General features: G+C 44.7%; 1 pseudogene; it reads right to left on the minus strand.

The window, feature by feature from the left end:
* Positions 1 to 16260: 16260 nt before the first annotated feature.
* Positions 16261 to 17216, minus strand: LOC110592023 (annotated as a pseudogene).
* Positions 17217 to 17424: the final 208 nt, after the last annotated feature.

Consider the following 17424-nt stretch of genomic DNA (forward strand, 5'->3'; position numbering starts at 1 on the left):
AATAGTAAGATGTAATGGCAGATATAATTAGTTAAGATGGGGTCATACTGGAGTAGGGTGAGCCCCTCATCCAATATGGCTGGTGTCCTTATAAAAAAGGGGAAATTTGGACACAGGCACACAGGGAGAACGTCATGTGAAGATTGGACTTGTGCTGCCACAAGCCAAGGAACTGCCAGAATCTAGGAGAGGGGCCTCAAACAGATTTTTCACCAGAGCCTTCAAAAGGAGCACAGCCCTGTTAACACCTTGATTTCAGTCTTCTGGACTCTAGAACGGTGAGACAATAAATTGCCATTGGTTAAGCCACTCAGTTTGAGGTAACTTGTGGCAGGTCTGGCAAATGAATACAGGGTGGTAATGGCTTTCTGCTGTTGCTGGTTCCTTAACCCCACCTATACCGCCAAGTAATAGTCCCTTCATTAAAAAGTCTCTTCAGAACTTCCAGTTGAGAGTGGTGTCTCTCTGGCCAGGACCATCACGATAGATTGGCTATTGTTCACCAGGTATATTACTCCCCCTTTCCCCTTTGCCTTCCCTGTTGAGAAATGGTATGTTCCTGAGCTTAATGTGCTCTTCTGAGTTGTTTTGCATTGGAGTCGATGTGGAGGGTAAACTCGGGAGTATTATTGTGGAGAGTGGTTCGCATTTGCTGAGCTGCCACCTCCGTGGATGGCAGCCTGCCAGAGGAAAAGGTGGTAGCAGGAGACACACGCACCTCTTCCTTGTTGTTTTACCGGCAGACTCTTGAATGTTGATGCCTACCATCTGGATGACTGGCTCGGCACTCTAGGCTCTCATGCTTGGATTTCCATATTGGGATCACGTCCATGTAGGGGTCTTCACCTTAAACTCCAGGAAAAGCAATATTAGACCTAAATAGACACACTTGTTTGCTTCAAGTCTCAGTGTCACCAAAGGGCTTGTTGTGTGCTGTGGAGTGGTGCATCCTGTCTGCTCCCCCAAGTTGGAAACACAAATATCTCTTTATCCCAGCAGCACTCTCCTCTCTTCTTATGAACCTCCGAACAAAGCTTAGCCTGTATTCTTTGGCTGGGTTTCCAGATTTCTCCTCTCACCAGCACAATGAAAAGATCTCTTCTTAGCCCGAGTAGGCTTATTTATTTTCTCCAGTTAAGACAAGACACATCACCAGTCATTATCGGGGGTGATAAAGTGACACTTAAGCAAGGTCATACAGATGGCAGACGGCCATACTGTTAATTTTCTCAGACTTAAAATACCAACATCTGTGCTTTTAACCGTGAGTGGCCCTTATGTGTTTAAAAGCTGGTTTGATTTATCTCAGTTCTGGAACTTTCTCTCCATAGAATGTTGTGCCAAACAGGTGGATCTCTGGTGGTTTGGGAATCCTGATAGCACTGCAGTTATAAAGTTTACAATAATAAATTTTTTTCATATTGTTACTTAATGTTTTCCAGTAGTTTTCAAAGTAGTTCTATTCATAAAAACTCTCCAGCCTATCAGAGTAGTTGATCCTGCCCCAATTTACCAACCATCTTTTTTTTCCTGGCCATGGTATTCCCTGATTTATAGATAGTAAACAGGTAAATATTTTTTATTTTGATATTTTTACTCTTTATTTGTGGTGGGGGACCTGACTTTTGATTTGGGGGAGCATTATAAAACTGCTTTTTAAAAAGCACAGGTGATGTATAGATTTGACAAATCTTTTTGAAGGTGGAATGACCAAAAAGTATACGAAATCTTGGTCTTTGAAAATGCAAACGATTCCTCACTCAGCAAATAGATCTGGTTCCCCAGAAAGATTTTCGTGTAATCCAAATACAAGTAAAAGAGAAAGAAGTCAGAGGCTTTCCCTTTGCTCAGCCTTAATGGAACATGTGGGTCAGTTCTCAGGGTTGTGGCTGAGCCACTCCAGCTGAACTCAGCATCTTACAGGTGCGTTTAGAGACCCACCCACCCTCTGCTCAGGGCACCATCAGGGTTCCCTCCTCACACCCAGGAGTCTGCCTGGGAAGGACTTGCTCGGTTTGTGAAGACAGTGCCTCCTGGGGAAGCTGAGGCTATGCGTGTTTCCTGGTGACTCCTGCAATGAACTGAGCCTGACTTCAAGCATGCTGGGGGTGAAGCCAGCAGTAGGCTGCACAAGGCTCTCGTAGGACCATCCAGTGTTCACATGCTGTATTGGTTCTCTACGTCTGCTCTAACAAACTAGTACAAACGTGATGGCTTAAAAACAACAGACATTTATTCTCTTATAGTTCTGGAAGGCCCAGGATCTTCGGAGGACCCAAATCCAGGGGTTGGCAGGGTTAGTCTCTTCTGGGAGTTCTAAGGGAAGAACTACCCCAGCCCCCTCCCATAGCTTCTGGTGTTTGCCTGCCATCCTGGTGTTCCTTGGCTTGTGGGTACATCACTCCAGTCTCTGCCTCTTCCTTCACATGGCCTTCTCTGTATGTCTGTCCAAATGTCCCTTTTCTTAAATGGACAGCAGTCATTGGATTAGGACCCACCCTAATCCAGTGTGAATGTATCTTAACTTGATTCCATCTGCAAAGATCCTGTTTCTCAATAAGGTCACATTTACAAGTACCAAGGGTTAGGACTTCAACTTATCTTTTTGGTGGACATGGGTGTACCCAGTGTGAATGGTAACTAGGAGCCATAGCATTTTAGAATTGAAAAGTGATGCTCAAGCATTCCAGACATGACCGAGGTAAAATCCTGGCTTTCCACTCTGACTGTGTTAGGGGCCAACTGCACGCTGTCCCTGTTTCCCTGTCAGCAGGATGAGAAGATAGTACCGGGGCCTGCCCTGGGAGCCTGTGAGGGGATTAGGTGAGAATATCTGTGTGAAACCCAGTGGCCGGCACAGAGCAAAGCCCCAATCAATGTTACATAACTTTATGTGACTTCTACATATGTCCAGTCAGCCTCTCATCAACGAGGAAGCGTTATGTGGGATCCCTGACAATAAAAAATGACACGTTCCTGCTGATCTGGGAAATGTAAGTAAGCTTCGGGGATCAAGAATAAGTGCTTATGTGTGGTTATACTTTGATTTGAAAGAATAACTCTTTTGATGGTTATACAACACTGTGGTTTCTTGTATAAACTGTCAAATGATATCTTCTATTTGAACAAGTCTTCTCAGTTTTCAAAGTGTTTTCATGTCATTCTTGCACAAACCCTGGGAAAGTGGCAGGTTGGGTATTGGTAATCCCATTTTATAGATAAGGAAACTAAGATGAGGGTTAAGAGATTTGCTTTTAGATCAGCGAGTGTAGCAGAGATGGCCGGCTGCCCACCTGATCTATATTCTGTCCTTTTCCTTGCTAACAAGACCGCTGTCTTGTTCAGATTGTGATATGTCCAGCTAAAAAAGAACACTCCCAGACTCTTTTCCTTCCAGGGCTGGCCAGTGATGCGTAAGCAGCAGTGGAGGACAGGGGAGCTTCCAACGCAGCTTTTTAGAGAAGGCCAGTTCATCTGGCAACAAACCCACCACCACCACCCACAGTGTGTGTGTGCGTGTGCGCACGCGCATGTGTGCTCATTTCATCTAAACCCAGGGCTGGTTGGTTAACATTCGAAGTCCCTAATTAAGAATCCACACTCCAGGGCATGGGGGGTACATTTGGGAGGTCCTGATCAGACAACCACTTGCGTCTTGACTAGAGGGCCTGTTAATTAGCATAAGGATTCTCAAGAACGAAAGGTGGATTGGCCAGAAATGTTTTAAAGGCACTTGTACCCTTGCATTAATGTGACATTCGAGCCAGCTCTCTGGTTTGACCTCCCTTGGACAGGTGCTAGGATAGGGGCTCTTTGAGTTTGGTTCTCTGATGCGTACCAGAGGATTCAGCCATGAAGGCAGCTAGAAGCTGAACTAATTCTATTGGAGTGCTGTCACTTCCGCCTTCCTCGAGTGAACTCTCCATGCGAAGTGTTGTCAGTTGCTACTTCTCGGAGCTGATATGAACAAGTAGTGTCCTGTTTTTGTGCCTGCTTATTTGTAAATGTTTGCATGTATGGCAGAATTCTGAATGAGACCTGCCCTCATTTTGATGCACCTCACAAGGAGGTAGTGGAGGGGAATGGTAGCTCTCAAGTACCTCTAACCGGTGGGGGTCACCATTATCTATAGACAAAGAACCTGACGAAGGTGGACGGCCAAATTGACTGAGGTCAGTTGTCAACACCCTGGCAGCCATGTTTGAATGGGTGACCATGGTTACTTGGAACAGAGGGAGACACTGGCCCAAGCAGTGCCAGTTGGGTCCTTTCTCTTGTAACTTTGTAACGGAGACCGGAAAATACTGTTGTCAGGCTCTACTTATTGCTAAAATCGAGGTATTGATAAAAATCAAGGTAGATAAAGGCAGGCATGGTGGGGAGGCCGTGTGGATGGACAGGGAAGGAAGGAGGTTGGCCAAGAGAGAAGGAAGGGGCCACACATGCGCAGAGACAGGGATAGGAGTCCCCATGGCCCCTCGGAGCGAGGATGGCAGAGGGCAAGACAGTAGGAGGCTTCCTTGTTCCCATCGGCTTGCTAGTTCTGGGTCTCAGTTCCTGGGGAATGTCTGACTGATCTTGCCCCAAGGTTCTCTGTATCTTTATAGTAAATTACTCCTTATTATTGCTTAAGTGAGTTTAAAATGCTCTCTGTTACTTTAACCAAAAGAAACTTGATGCAATTCAGTATCATGCTGGAATGTATATAAATACCTTCTTAAAAGGTTTGTATATCTGTGGGCTCTATTAATATCCATTCATCCCAACTCCATTAACATACATCATACGTCTTGAACACACACACACACACACACGCGCGCGCACGCGCACACACACACAGTCTGCACTCATTTCACTCATTTGCTCAGTTCAATGACTGGATTGAAACTCCCCCCCACCCCCACCCCCATGCCTCGATGTCTTAGCAACACATTTCTTTCTCAGACTCCATAGTACACTTGACTAGGTTTTAAGCAGATCGAATAGATCAATGAATAGAAAAATATTGCTAAACTTTTCTTTGAGGTGAAGCCTCCTTCTCATCAGTAAATTCAGCTCCAGGGTGAGTGTGCAGCAGACCTCCCAGCCTAGCTCTTGGGCTGACTCCCATCCGTTCCCACACAAAGCACAAGAAAAGGAGTCACATGTTAAGATTGGCTCCATTCATTAGTCATTTCTTCATTGCACAGGCATTTCTTGAGCCCACCATGTGCTCTGCTCTGCTCCAGATGCTGTGAATCCAGAGGTGAGTGAGAGTCAGTGCCCCTGTGAATCATACCTGGGACGATTGCTTGAATCTGAAGCGCTACTTTTCATTTCTCAATTATATTTTCTGGTTTTCCAGCTTTCCCTTGCCATTCTCCTACCACTGCTACAGAGTTTAAATCTCCAGGTTCTCACTTTTTCATTCTTTCTTTCTTGAAGTTTAATTTTTTTCATCTTTCTGGAATTGGGGAATGATAACTCTCCCTTAGGATTCTTTCCCCAATATGTCACCCATCAGGACCTTGACCAGACCATACACACTCATCTTGGGAACTTTATCCTGGTTGTTCTGTCTGCTGAGAGAGCTCTTGGCCAGATATCTCCCTGGCTCATTCCATCACCCTCTTCAAGTCTTCGTGCAAACGTTACCTTCCCCTGATCACCTGCCTCAGCACTCCTGATCCCCCATACCTTAAATTTTTCTTTTTCTGTAACATTTCCCACCTTCTAAAATGCTCTATACTATACTTTTTGTTTTGTTTTGTTTTTTTATGTTCAGTTAGTCACTGTATAATATATCATTAGTTTTTGATGTAGTGTTCAACAATTCATTAGTTGCATATAACACCCAGTGCTCATCACAACACGTGCCCTCCTCAATACCCATCACCCCGTTACCCCATCCTCCCACCCCTCCCTTCTGTAACCCTCAGTTTGTTTCCTGGAGTCCATAGTCTCTCATGGTTCATCTCCCTCTCTGATTTCTCCCCCTTCAGTTTTCCCTCCCTTCCCCTATGGTCCTCCATGCTATTTCTTATGTTCCACATATGAGTGAAACCATATGATAATTATCTTTCTCTGCTTGACTTATTTCACTTAGCATAATCCCCTCTAGTTCCATCCATGTCGATGAAAATGGTGGGTATTCATCCTTTCTGATGGCTGAGTAATATTCCATTGCATATATGAACCGCATCTTCTTTATCCATTCGTCTGTTGAAGGACATCTGAGCTTCTTCCACAGTTTGGCTATTGTGGACATTGCTGCTATGAACATTGGGGTGCATGTGCCCCTTCTTTTCACTACATCTGTATCTTTGGGGTAAATACCTAGTAGTGCAATTGCTGGGTCATAGGGTAGCTCTATTTTTAACGTCTTGAGGAACCTCCATGATCTTTTCCAGAGTGGCTGTACCAGCTTGAATTCCCACCAACAGTGTAAGAGGGTTCCCCTTTCTCCACATCCTTGCCAACATTTGTTGTTTCCTGTTTTGTTAATTTTTGCCATTCTAAGGTGGTATCTCATTGTGGTTTTGATTTGTACTTCCCTGATGGCTAGTGATGTTGAACATTTTTTCATGTGTCTGCTAGCCATTTGTATGTCTTCTTTGGAGAAGTGTCTGTTCATGTCTTCTGCCCATTTTTTGACTGGATTATTTGTTTTCTGAGTGTTAAGTTTGAGAAGTTCTTTATAGATCTTGGATACCAGCCCTTTATCTGTACTGTCATTTGCCAATGTCTTTTCCCATTCTGTGAGTTACCTCTTAGTTTTGTTGACTGTTTCCTTTGCTGTGCAGAAGCTTTTTATCTTGATGAAGTCCCAATAGTTCATTTTTCCCTTTGTTTTCCTTGCCTTTGGAGACGTGTCTTGAAAGAAGTTGATGAAGAGGTTCCTGCCTATGTTCTTCTGTAGGATTTTGATGGATTCCTGTCTCACATTGAGGTCTTTCATCCATTTTGAGCTTATCTTTGTGTATGGTGTAAGAGAATGGTCCAGTTTCATTCTTCTGTATGTAGCTGTCCAATTTTCCCAGTACCACTTATTGAAGAGACTTATACTATACTTATTTTTAATGCTTATTGCTAGAATGTAAGCTCTCTAAGAGTAGAGGTCTTGTTTTCTCATGCTATATCCCCAGAACAGTGCCTGGCATACAGTAGGTCCACAGTGAACATTTGACGAGTGTATGGGTGGTGATGTGGGGGCAAGTCTTTTGGGTGCGACACAAAGGCAAACACCTGGAATCTACTTGCAGTCAGGTGTTTGGATCTGTACTCACTCAGGTGACCTTAACAAAGGCAGTGCTAAGATCAGAAAGCACAGAGGTTAGTTGGAGCTAGTTTTATCAAGTTGAACAAAGTCAATCTCTGCAGGTGCACAAAGCAGTTGACATCCATGGGCAGAAAATATGCATATCTGTGACATGCTTTATGAGAACATGGATTGATGAAAATATTGACGGGGAGTAGTTTGGATTGTGTATTATATTAGTGTATGTATGTAATCATGTAATATTTAAGGTTGTGGCTTTCCGCTTGATATAACTAGTTACTAGGTTTATGTCAAGCATTATTGCTGTTAAAAGAGCAGCATTTAAAAAGAAAAGAGGAATGCCTGGGTGGCTAAGCCAGTTGAACATCCGACTCCTGATTTCAGCTCAGGTCATGATCTCAGGGTCGTGAGATTGACCCCTGGGTCGGGAGCCCAGCGTGGAGCCTGCCTAAGATTCTCTCTCTCCCTCTGCTCCTCTACCACCTCCCTCTCTAAAAAAAAAAGAAAAGAGAAAGTTGGGCTACTTCTGTGTTGGGCACAGAAGATCAGATTGTGATGTGGGCATGAGATATTTACTGAACATTGGTTCTGTGCAGCATGGTAGCGTGGAAGGTGCTAGATCTGCGTTGGGAGGTCCAGGTCAAGTTTTGACTCGGCGTCTTCCTTGGGGTTTTTGGGTAAATCATTTCATCTCTTTGGGCTTGCCTAAACCCTCTGTAAAAGGTGACTGAACGAGATAAACATGAAGACCTCTTACAGCTCCTAAGGGCTGTGATGGGGGATGTATTGGTCATTGTGCTGTATTCTGTGGCCAACAGAAGAATGGAGCCAGTACCAAGCCCTCAAGGAGGTCAATGTTCAGCAGGTGAAATAGCCATCAAATCTTACTTAGTTGACAAAGAGGCAAAGTGCTATGGGAAAACATTTGTTTCTTCAATGATTATTGACTTAAAAATGTATCATGAAGTATGAGACCATTTTAAGCTAAAAACGGAGACACTGATAATCTAAGGAAAGAAAGATCATCTAAAATAAAGGTAAGGTAGAGAGACACGAAGAGAACTAGAATTTCTCTCCTTCGATGGACTGAATGTTTGTGTCTCCCCCACCCAAAGTCATATGTTGAAATCCTAACCCCTAATGTGATGGTAATGGAAGTGGGGCCTTAGTTCATGAGGGTGGGGCCCTCATGAACTGGATCGGTGCCCTTATAAGAGAGGCTCCAAAGAGCTCTCTTGCCCCTTTCACCTTGTGAGGTCTACAACAAGAAGTGTGCAACCTGGGGAGAGCCCTCACCAGAACCCAACCATGCTGACGCCCCAGTCTTAGATTTGTGGCCTCCAGAACTGGGAGAAATCAATTCCTGTTGTTTATGAGTCACCTAATCCATGGTACTTTATTATAGCAGCCCAAGTGGACTAAGACACCACCTCCCAATTATGGGCCTTGGTTTTCCTTCCTTCTATATTCCTAAAGATAATCATGTAGAACGCTTTTTTGTTTTTTCCCCAAATCACCACATTTAACTTTTCAAGTTAAAAAAAAATGCCCTTTTAATGGAAAATCTGGATTTCACATAGAAGATGAAACATAATAAGGAGAAGAACTAGGTCACAGGGCACTGGGCAAGTATTGCCTCCCCCCCCCACCAGGGTCAAGGCCACTTTTTGTAGAACTTATCGGAAAAATGGGAGTGCTGTGTACCTACCCCACTTGGTTATTATTATGAATATTATCTTTAACACAATGGGCAATTTAATTTAATTCTATGTTAATGATAGTTTAACAATTAACCAAAAAAAATTTTTTTAATACACAGAAGCCCTCCTCTATCCCTAATTTTTACAGGAGGAAATGAAGCCCAGGGAGGTCAATCGGTTAATCCAAGGGCACACCTCCAGTACCTGGCAGATCCAAGGTCAGAGTCTTCAGCTCAATAAACCCTGGGAACTCCACTGTGCTCTGTGGGCTACAGGGCAGCAGATTTCTGCAGAGCAAGTGTGAGATCCAAATAGTGAGAAAGAACTTCTGGTTAAGCATGGCAGATTGAAGACATTCTCTTCCAAAATCCCAACTAAAAATTCCAGTAGAAGAATAAAAAAGGTATAAATGCACAAAAAACAATGCCCTGGAAGGGAAACTATGCAGATTTTGAAATGACTACATAGTTTTGGCAGATGGAAAGCAGATGGAGAGGTGGTGAGTGTTTTAGCCAGCAGGGGGGCATCCCCAAAAAACCTGCAGAAACCCCAGAAAGGCCAGGGTTCTGTGGCACCAGATAGGCAGGTATGCAACTGACTATAGAAGATTGTTGGGAAGTTTGGGTCTAGAGCCCCAAGTGTCCTCCCCTACTCATGCAACCAGGCAATGCCTCCCCGCGCCCTTCCTCTGCCACCTGCTTGCATCACCTGGAAGTTTTTTTTCCCCAGAAGTATGGAGCCAAAAAGACTCTGAACATAGCCACATTATGTACAGCACAGGACAGGAGTGAGGTTTGGGGCTGGTACCAGTGGAAAGCGAAAATCAGTGCTGAAGTCATCATGGAATGGTGGTAATTCTGCCACCCAGGCCCTGCCTCTGCTGGCAACCAGCATCCCCTTTTCTAGCAGGACAGCAGGTGTTCTGCCCCGGGGGAACTGAGCGACTGCGGAGGAGAAAAACCCTGCAGAGAATGTCATTTGGGGTCCCACCCTGAAAAGGCTGGCTCACTGCCTGGTCTCTGGTCTCTGTCAATGAAATTCACCAGCTGAGAAGGCCTGCCCACACGCCTCAAAACAAACCCACAAATCAGATTGTGTGATTTTAGTCTTCTATACGAATGAACATCCAGGGGTTGTCTGATTCTGCGGGGGAGCCTTCAACATGAAACAGACCAAAATCATTCAAGCAGGAAAAAAGATTTAGGAGGAAGCAGAAACAAAGCAGGGGAACAGAGTAAAACTTCTCAAACACACACCAAACATGTATTTAATATTCTTAGGGAGATAAGAGGCAGTGCTGCCCCCATTAATCAGAAGCAGGATGCTTTAATTCAGGAATGATCAAAGAAGAAGAAAGGAGAGTTTTTAGAAATTAAAAATAGAAGAGCTAAAAAAAGAGAAGATTTGGCAGATGATAAAGTGGGAAAATCTCCCAGAAAGATGAACAAAAAACCAGAGATGGCCTATAGGAAAGAAATGATAAGAAAATTAAAGGACTGGTCCAGGAAGGCCAACAACATTCACCTAGTAGGAATTACAGGAAAAGGGAATAAAGAAAATGAAGTTGAAAGGCTTGGGAAATCGTACCAGAAAATTTCCTTGTGGATTTGAAAAGATCCACATCAGGAGACACCACTTTGATATTCCAGAAACTGTGAATAAAGAGAAGACCCTCAACGTGTCCCTAGATGGGTGAAATAGCCTCTGTTCAAAGGACCAGGAATTGGAATGGCCCGGGACTTCTCAATAGCAACACTAGATGCTAGGAGACAGAGAGACTGACATTGTAGTTCGCTGCTGTCCTCAGTGGTGAGCAATATGTGACAAATAAACATGGATAGTCAATTTCACCAAAAGTCATAACTCATCAATACCGAGAGAATAGGGGAAGAGGGTGTCAGAGTCTTCTAACATAGTAGGAAGCCAAGAAATGATGTCCCAAATGGATCAATTGATAGCTGTATAAGCTTATTATTTAGAAATCTGGAGGAAAATACAAGAAAGAGCTAAAAGGGGACTATCAAGGGGGCAGGAGACGGTTTTTTACATTATAGGATGTGTGTTATTGCACTTTCTCCTTTACTTGCATGTACAGATGATAAAATCCATGGGAGAACCTTGAAAAAAGATCCAATTCCCTTCTTCCCATTCCCTGATCTTGGTGGCTTTGCCTTCTCGGAGGAGGTGGCCTGACCCTGGCTATGTCATAACCCCTTCAACGTCAGGCGATCTGGGTTCCCCATGCTTGGGTTTCAGGGGCTTGCCTTGTGGCACAGTGTTTTCACGTCATGTGGAAGAGAAAGATGTCTCCAATATGGCTTTGTGCCTGAGCTCGCATGGGCAGATGGAATACATGAACATTGTTCTTTGTTTTCATGGTGAGACTTATGCAAAGCTCTTTTCCCTCTTGGTGTTTATCTTTTGGTTCGGTTGTAAGGATTCGATGGACTCAAGTGGTGAGTAATGGCTGAGTCCCATTCCCACCAGGAGGGGGAATGGAGGAGTTCCCCCTCCTGGTGACCCCACCCTGAGCCTGAAACCCGGTAGCAACTTCATGCTGTCCAATGGGGTAAAGCCCACCTCCCCTTTGATTTCCTGTGAGTTATAAGGATTTTTTGGCTTTGAGGTGAGCATGAATTTGGCTTTGCAAAAATCAATGCTGGACAATGATGTCACAAAGAACTGAAGCCTAGAAGTTACGCGCAATGGAAATAAATCCTTGAAGAAGCTGGGGTGAGAGGAGGAAGCTAGATTAGGCAACAAACTACAGGGCCCCCCAGTTTAGATTTTTAATGGTTAGACCCCTTGGAAGTGCTATAGCTTCAGGGAAGAGGAAGAATTAAAATATGTGCTGTGGAGCCTTATCCCTTTGGGGTTTGTGTTATCACACGGGGTGGGGGGTCTTCCTCCTACGAATCATAAATTCCTGGAGCGCCTTACCAAAGGGGCTGCTTCCCTGGAACTTTTATTTGGTGAAGAGGCTGTACCCAGCAGTGGGAGGCACCCAAGGGATGAGGGGAGATGCTGCCAGGAGTGGGGGCCGAAGATCAGTGCCCCTCAGGAGCCAGCAGGGAGGCTGCGGACCTCCCTGCAAGGGCAGTGGGAGGGGCCCCTGCCTGGACGCGATGCTTCCTGTCCTGTGGGGCTTCCTTCTTCTCCCTTCAGGGCTTCAGGTCCATTTTCACTTCACCAGGCCAGGGAGTCCACAGGACGGAATGTCCAGGCTACACCGCCTGCCCACTCAGCATTTCCTGTTCCATCCGCAACCCCCTCTCCCTGCTTCCTCTCTCGGCTCTCCTTTTCTCAGACAATCTGATACAGCTTTCAGCTAAGTGTTGAATTCTTCGGATTAAATTGATATGTGGGTGCTCCTGTGAGTTTGTCCAGACCGCGGGAGGTGAGGAATTTATAGTTCCCAAATTTGTCTTATTTACAATCCTCCTGGTGACTTAGGAAAAGAGCACCAGGCCTGTCCTTAGATGAGATCCTCGCCGAGTTTAATCCAGTGCATGCCAGTCTCGCTCAGCCTCAAACTAGGTTGTGTGGGAGCAGAAGTCCTGGTGAAAGCCGCATTTATCTGATTAGGAACGCTCATTACCATTTGAAAAGCCAACCCGTGCCTCTGCTCTGCTTCTACTTGTCTGATGTCAAGAAGCTTGTCCAGGCCCCGATTTTCTCTTCTAGAAGATTCCTCTCGTGACTCTGTTTCTGCACCTGTCAGTGAAATCAATCATCCTCCTGTCTTATGCAACTGACTGTCTAGAAGATGCTAGTGTTTTTGTAGTGTTTGCCACAAACAAACCCCAGTGCTCTTAGCAGCTGCCCAGCCAGAGTTGTGGAGTAAGTTTCAACATGTCTACCCTAAATTGCTGCCCACCCTCCCTGTCTGGGGCTCTCGAGTCTTCCCAGTAGTAGCCCCAGCCCTCTGATGTCAAGGAGGGCCTTTCCTAGCCTCTCCTCTATAGTAAGTTTGCTTCCTTAAGACAGAAGGGAAGGATGTACCACTTTCTTACCTGAGGGGAAAAGAAACATTCAGTTTGCGGCGTGGGTAAATGGTGTGGTATTTAAAAGAAATCATACACAGTTTTATGTTACATTTCTATAGTACTGCCCACAGAGTGCAAAAATTTCTTTGTTCTCTCTGCAAAGAAATCAAGAACAAGAGAAATTCATTTCCGTTCAGTTCATCGACAGTTTTCTTTTTTTAATTTATATTCAATTTAGTTAACGTATAGTGTATTATTAGTTTCAGGGGTAGAATTTAGTGATTCATCAGTTGCATGACACCCAGTGCTCATTCCATCACGTGTCCTCCTTAATGCCCATCACCCAGTTACCCCATCCCCCCACCAACCTCCCCTCCAGCAACCCCCACTCTGTTTCGTGTGGTTAAGAGTCTTATGGTTTGTCTTCCTCTCTGTTTTCATCTTCTTTTATTTTTCCTTCCCTTCCCCTATGTTCATCTGTTTTGTTTCTTAAATTCCACATGTGAGTGAAATCATATATTTGTCTTTCTCTGATTTATTTCGCTTAGTATAATGCCCTCTAGTTCCATCTACGTTGTTGCAAATGGTGAGATTTCATTCTTTCTGATGGCTGAGTAGTATTCCATCATATATATATGTGATAGATGTGATATATATATTATCCATTCATCTCATAGACAGTTTTCTTAAACATAACTGGCATCAGGATAACCTGGGGAACTGGTAAAATGTGTAGGTGGGACCATGTTTTGAGAAACCTTTACCTTCCAACTTATGACTTTAGTGTCACATAATTGGACAGGATCAGCTCATAAGTTCCAAGCCCTCATTTGACAGAGGGAAGACTGGTTCTGAACCTGAAGAGACCCTCCCAGGCTCCTACAACTTCCATAGCTCATGTGGCTCCTGGGAGGCAGAAGCAGGCGGTGGTCTTGGTCCTGGGTTCCCTGAGAACCCCGCCCTGCCTGGTAGCCCCAACTATCCTGTGGCCTCATTTATTTTTCTCTGCTAGCCTCCCCAGTTCCTGCTTCTTCCCTTGTCTCTGTTCTCACTCAAACCAGAATCCTGGACTTTGGTCCTTCCTTCTCTCTGATTTTATCTTACCCCTGGCCCCGCCCTCCTTACCATCCTTCTTCACATTCCCCTACTGCAGCGACGGAGAGGACCTCTTTCCTCGACCTGATGAACTGCTACTCAGCCTTCAAGACCCAACTCAACTTTTATTTTCTGCCAGTCTTTCTGAGGCCCTCTTCAAACTCAGGTAATTTCTCCTACCACTTAAAATTTTATATCATAATGGTATTTCTGGAGACCACACTCCTCCCACTGTATTTAATGAATCTTTGTTGCTTGTCTCCCTCCTCCACTAGAGCATGAGTTCTTTGAAGGCAGGCACCCTGACTCTGTCTCTCTACCTGTGTATCCCCTCTGCCTTGCTGTTCTGGTTAACTTTTGTTGTGGAAAAAAATACCCCAGAACATAGTGGCCTAAAACAACAAAAATGATTTAAATACTTCATGCGATGTGGGCAGGGTTTAGCAGGGACAGCTCGTCTCTGTTCCATGCATTGTCAACTAGGGTGGCTCCAGCTGACATTTCCAATATGGCTCACTCATATGGCTGGCCATTGGTGCAAACTGTCAGTTCCTCTCCACAAGGGCTTCCTCACACAGTGGTGTCTGGGTTCCCAAAACAAACATCCCAGGAGAACCAGATGGAAGAAGCTTTATTGCCTTTGATAACCTGGCCTTGGAGGTCAAATAATGTCTACTGTGGTCGGGAAGGGAACGCTCATCCCACCCCTTCTTGGGAGGAGTGCCAGGGTGACACTGAGAGAAGAGCTTGTGGGTGCGAAATGTTGGAAAATGCGCCCGTCACATTAGCACAGGGCCTAGGACTTGATAAAGGATTGGTAGATGAATGAAGAACTGTATGAACGAATAAGTGGCTAAATAAAGCCAAGGTGCCAAAGCTTGGTAGCACCAGAAGGAGCAATAGCTCCTGAGGGGTTCTACTAGGTATTAGGTCTCTTAGACTCTTTGGGGTAAATATAATTTTCTCAATTGTTTTGGATGTGTGGAGTTTTTATATAATTGGGAAAGAAAATGGGTTCAGAGAATCTCAGGACACATTTCCTTCTGAATTTCAAATTCTCATGCTGAGACAGGGTGTCGAAGGCATAGAGTTGGAAGGGAGATTAATTTTTAACTCCTATACCCTTTAGTACACTTTGGATTTTGAGCCATGAAAATCATGTACAAGTATATATTCCTTTAAGTGTTAAGTTCTAAAATGAACTTTAAATTTAAAATTAAATTTATTGTAATGGCCATCATCATCAACTTACTCTCAAATGATTCAGAAAAAATATAATATGTATATAAATATGGGGAGAGGAAGAGAACAACAGCAAATGGGCAAAATGTTGACAACAGATACATCTGGGTAAAGGATGTATGAATTTTTTTTTTGAAGATTTTATTTATTTATTTAACAGAGAGAGACACGTGAGAGAGGGAACACAAGCAGGGTGAGTGGGAGAGGGAGAAGCAGGCTTCCCGCTGAGCAGGGAGCCCGATGCGGGTCTCGATCCCAGGACGCTGGGATCATGACCTGAGTCAAATGTAGATGCTGAACGACTGAGCCACCCAGGTGCCCCTGTATGAATGTTCTTAATGTTAATATTCTTCTGTGCTCACAACTTTCCTATAGATTTGACATTTTCCAAATAATAAGTTTTTGAAAATCCTGATGGGATGAACATGGACCCAAACTGCTGGGCGACCAGTATAACAGCTTCTTTTTGGGGAGTAAGAGTCTTCTCAGCTGTTTTTGTGGTTGCTTTCCTAGTGCAAATTGAAGTTTTTATTCACAGACCCTCTTTTAATAATTTTCTGGAATAAATCCTTTAGTGAGTTTAACAGTAACAAAAATGAGAAAATCATAGTTAATCCCAATAAGGAATCTTTTCAAAATTGGTGGCATCAAGACTAGCAGGTGACATAATGGATAGACAGTCTGATAAGCTTCGTGTGTGTGTGTGTGTGTGTGTTTTATTATTATGTTATGTTAATCACCATACATTACATCATTAGTTTTTGAAGCTTCATGTGTGTTGAACACTGCCTCCCTAATATTTAAATGGAAAGTTTCATAAGAGAGAAAGGGGAAGGAAGCGAACTCACATTGACTTAGTACTTTCTGAGACCATCACTGTGCAAGGAGTTCTAAATGTGTTAGTTCATCAACTATCCTCAAAACCCTTTTTTTTTTTTCGACTTTTACAAACTGTTTATTTTCCGTCAATCTTTCCCATTTCTATTTCCATTTTGTTTGCCTTTGTGGAAGAGCAGCTTAAGACCACTCAGTGGTTGTTCCTACCCATTCAGTGGCCTGAGCAGTGGGAGCTGCAGACCAGTCTTCAGGGGCCGGCTGGGCGCTCCAGTCTTCAGTAGGGAACTGCTGAATAGGCACTGAGGGCCCCTGCACGCCTTCAGACCAGTCTGCGACTTCAGGCTGAGTAGCAGTGACCTCAGGAGCTGGAGCCGTCCACTCACCCTGAAATTCCTCCTTGGTCACAGCCTTTTCAGCAGCGGCCTGCTCTTCCTTTTCAATCTCTTCAGGATCTCTGTAGAAGTAGAGATCAGGCATGACCTCCCACGGGTGCTCACGGGAAATGGTGCCACGCATGCGCAGAACTTCCCTGGCCAGCCGCCACCACATCAGACCCCCTGAGTGAGCTCCCTTGTTGTTGCAAGGGATGGCGATGTCCACATAGCGCAGAGGAGAGTCGGCCTTGGACAGAGCGATGGTAGGCAGGTTAACATAAGACGCCCCTGTAAGAGGCTGGTGGTCAGCCCTGGGCTCAGTAACCACCAGAAGTCTCGGCTCCCGGAAGGCTGCCTGGATCTGGTTAGTGAAGGTTCCAGGAGTGAAGGAGCCGGCAATAGGAGTGGCTCCAGTAGCAGCAGCAAATTTCAGCAGAGCTCGCTGGCCAGTATTCCTGGACGATGTGACACTGACATCACTGGGTTTTCAATGGCAACGATGGCACGAGCTGCCAGCAGAAGCTTCTCCCAGGTTCTCTTCAGATTTATGATGTGGATACCATCACTTTTCCTTTTGTAGATGTACTGTTCCATTGGAAAGTCAAGGTTGGCGCCACCTAACTGGGTTCCTGCTGCAAGGAATTTGAGGACGTCCTCCTCCTTCATTTGCAGGACATCAAGGGCTCCGGACATTGTGAAAGTTTCCCTTTAAGTTACGACAGGAACGCAAAACAATGCCATATGGACCCTTCCCTGGGTAGCGCGGAAAGGCCCTCAAAACCCTTTTAAGCAGATTTTACTATCCCTCCCCTATAACTAGGGAAACAGGCGGTAGTAGTGACCGTTCTGATGTCCTTGGCTTCAAGTAAGAGAACTTCAACTTGACTGGCTCAGACAGCAAGGACATTTATTCTCTCACACGCGAAGAGGCT

This window comes from Neomonachus schauinslandi, chromosome 3 (genome assembly GCF_002201575.2).
Source record: "Neomonachus schauinslandi chromosome 3, ASM220157v2, whole genome shotgun sequence".
NCBI lineage: Eukaryota > Metazoa > Chordata > Mammalia > Carnivora > Phocidae > Neomonachus > Neomonachus schauinslandi.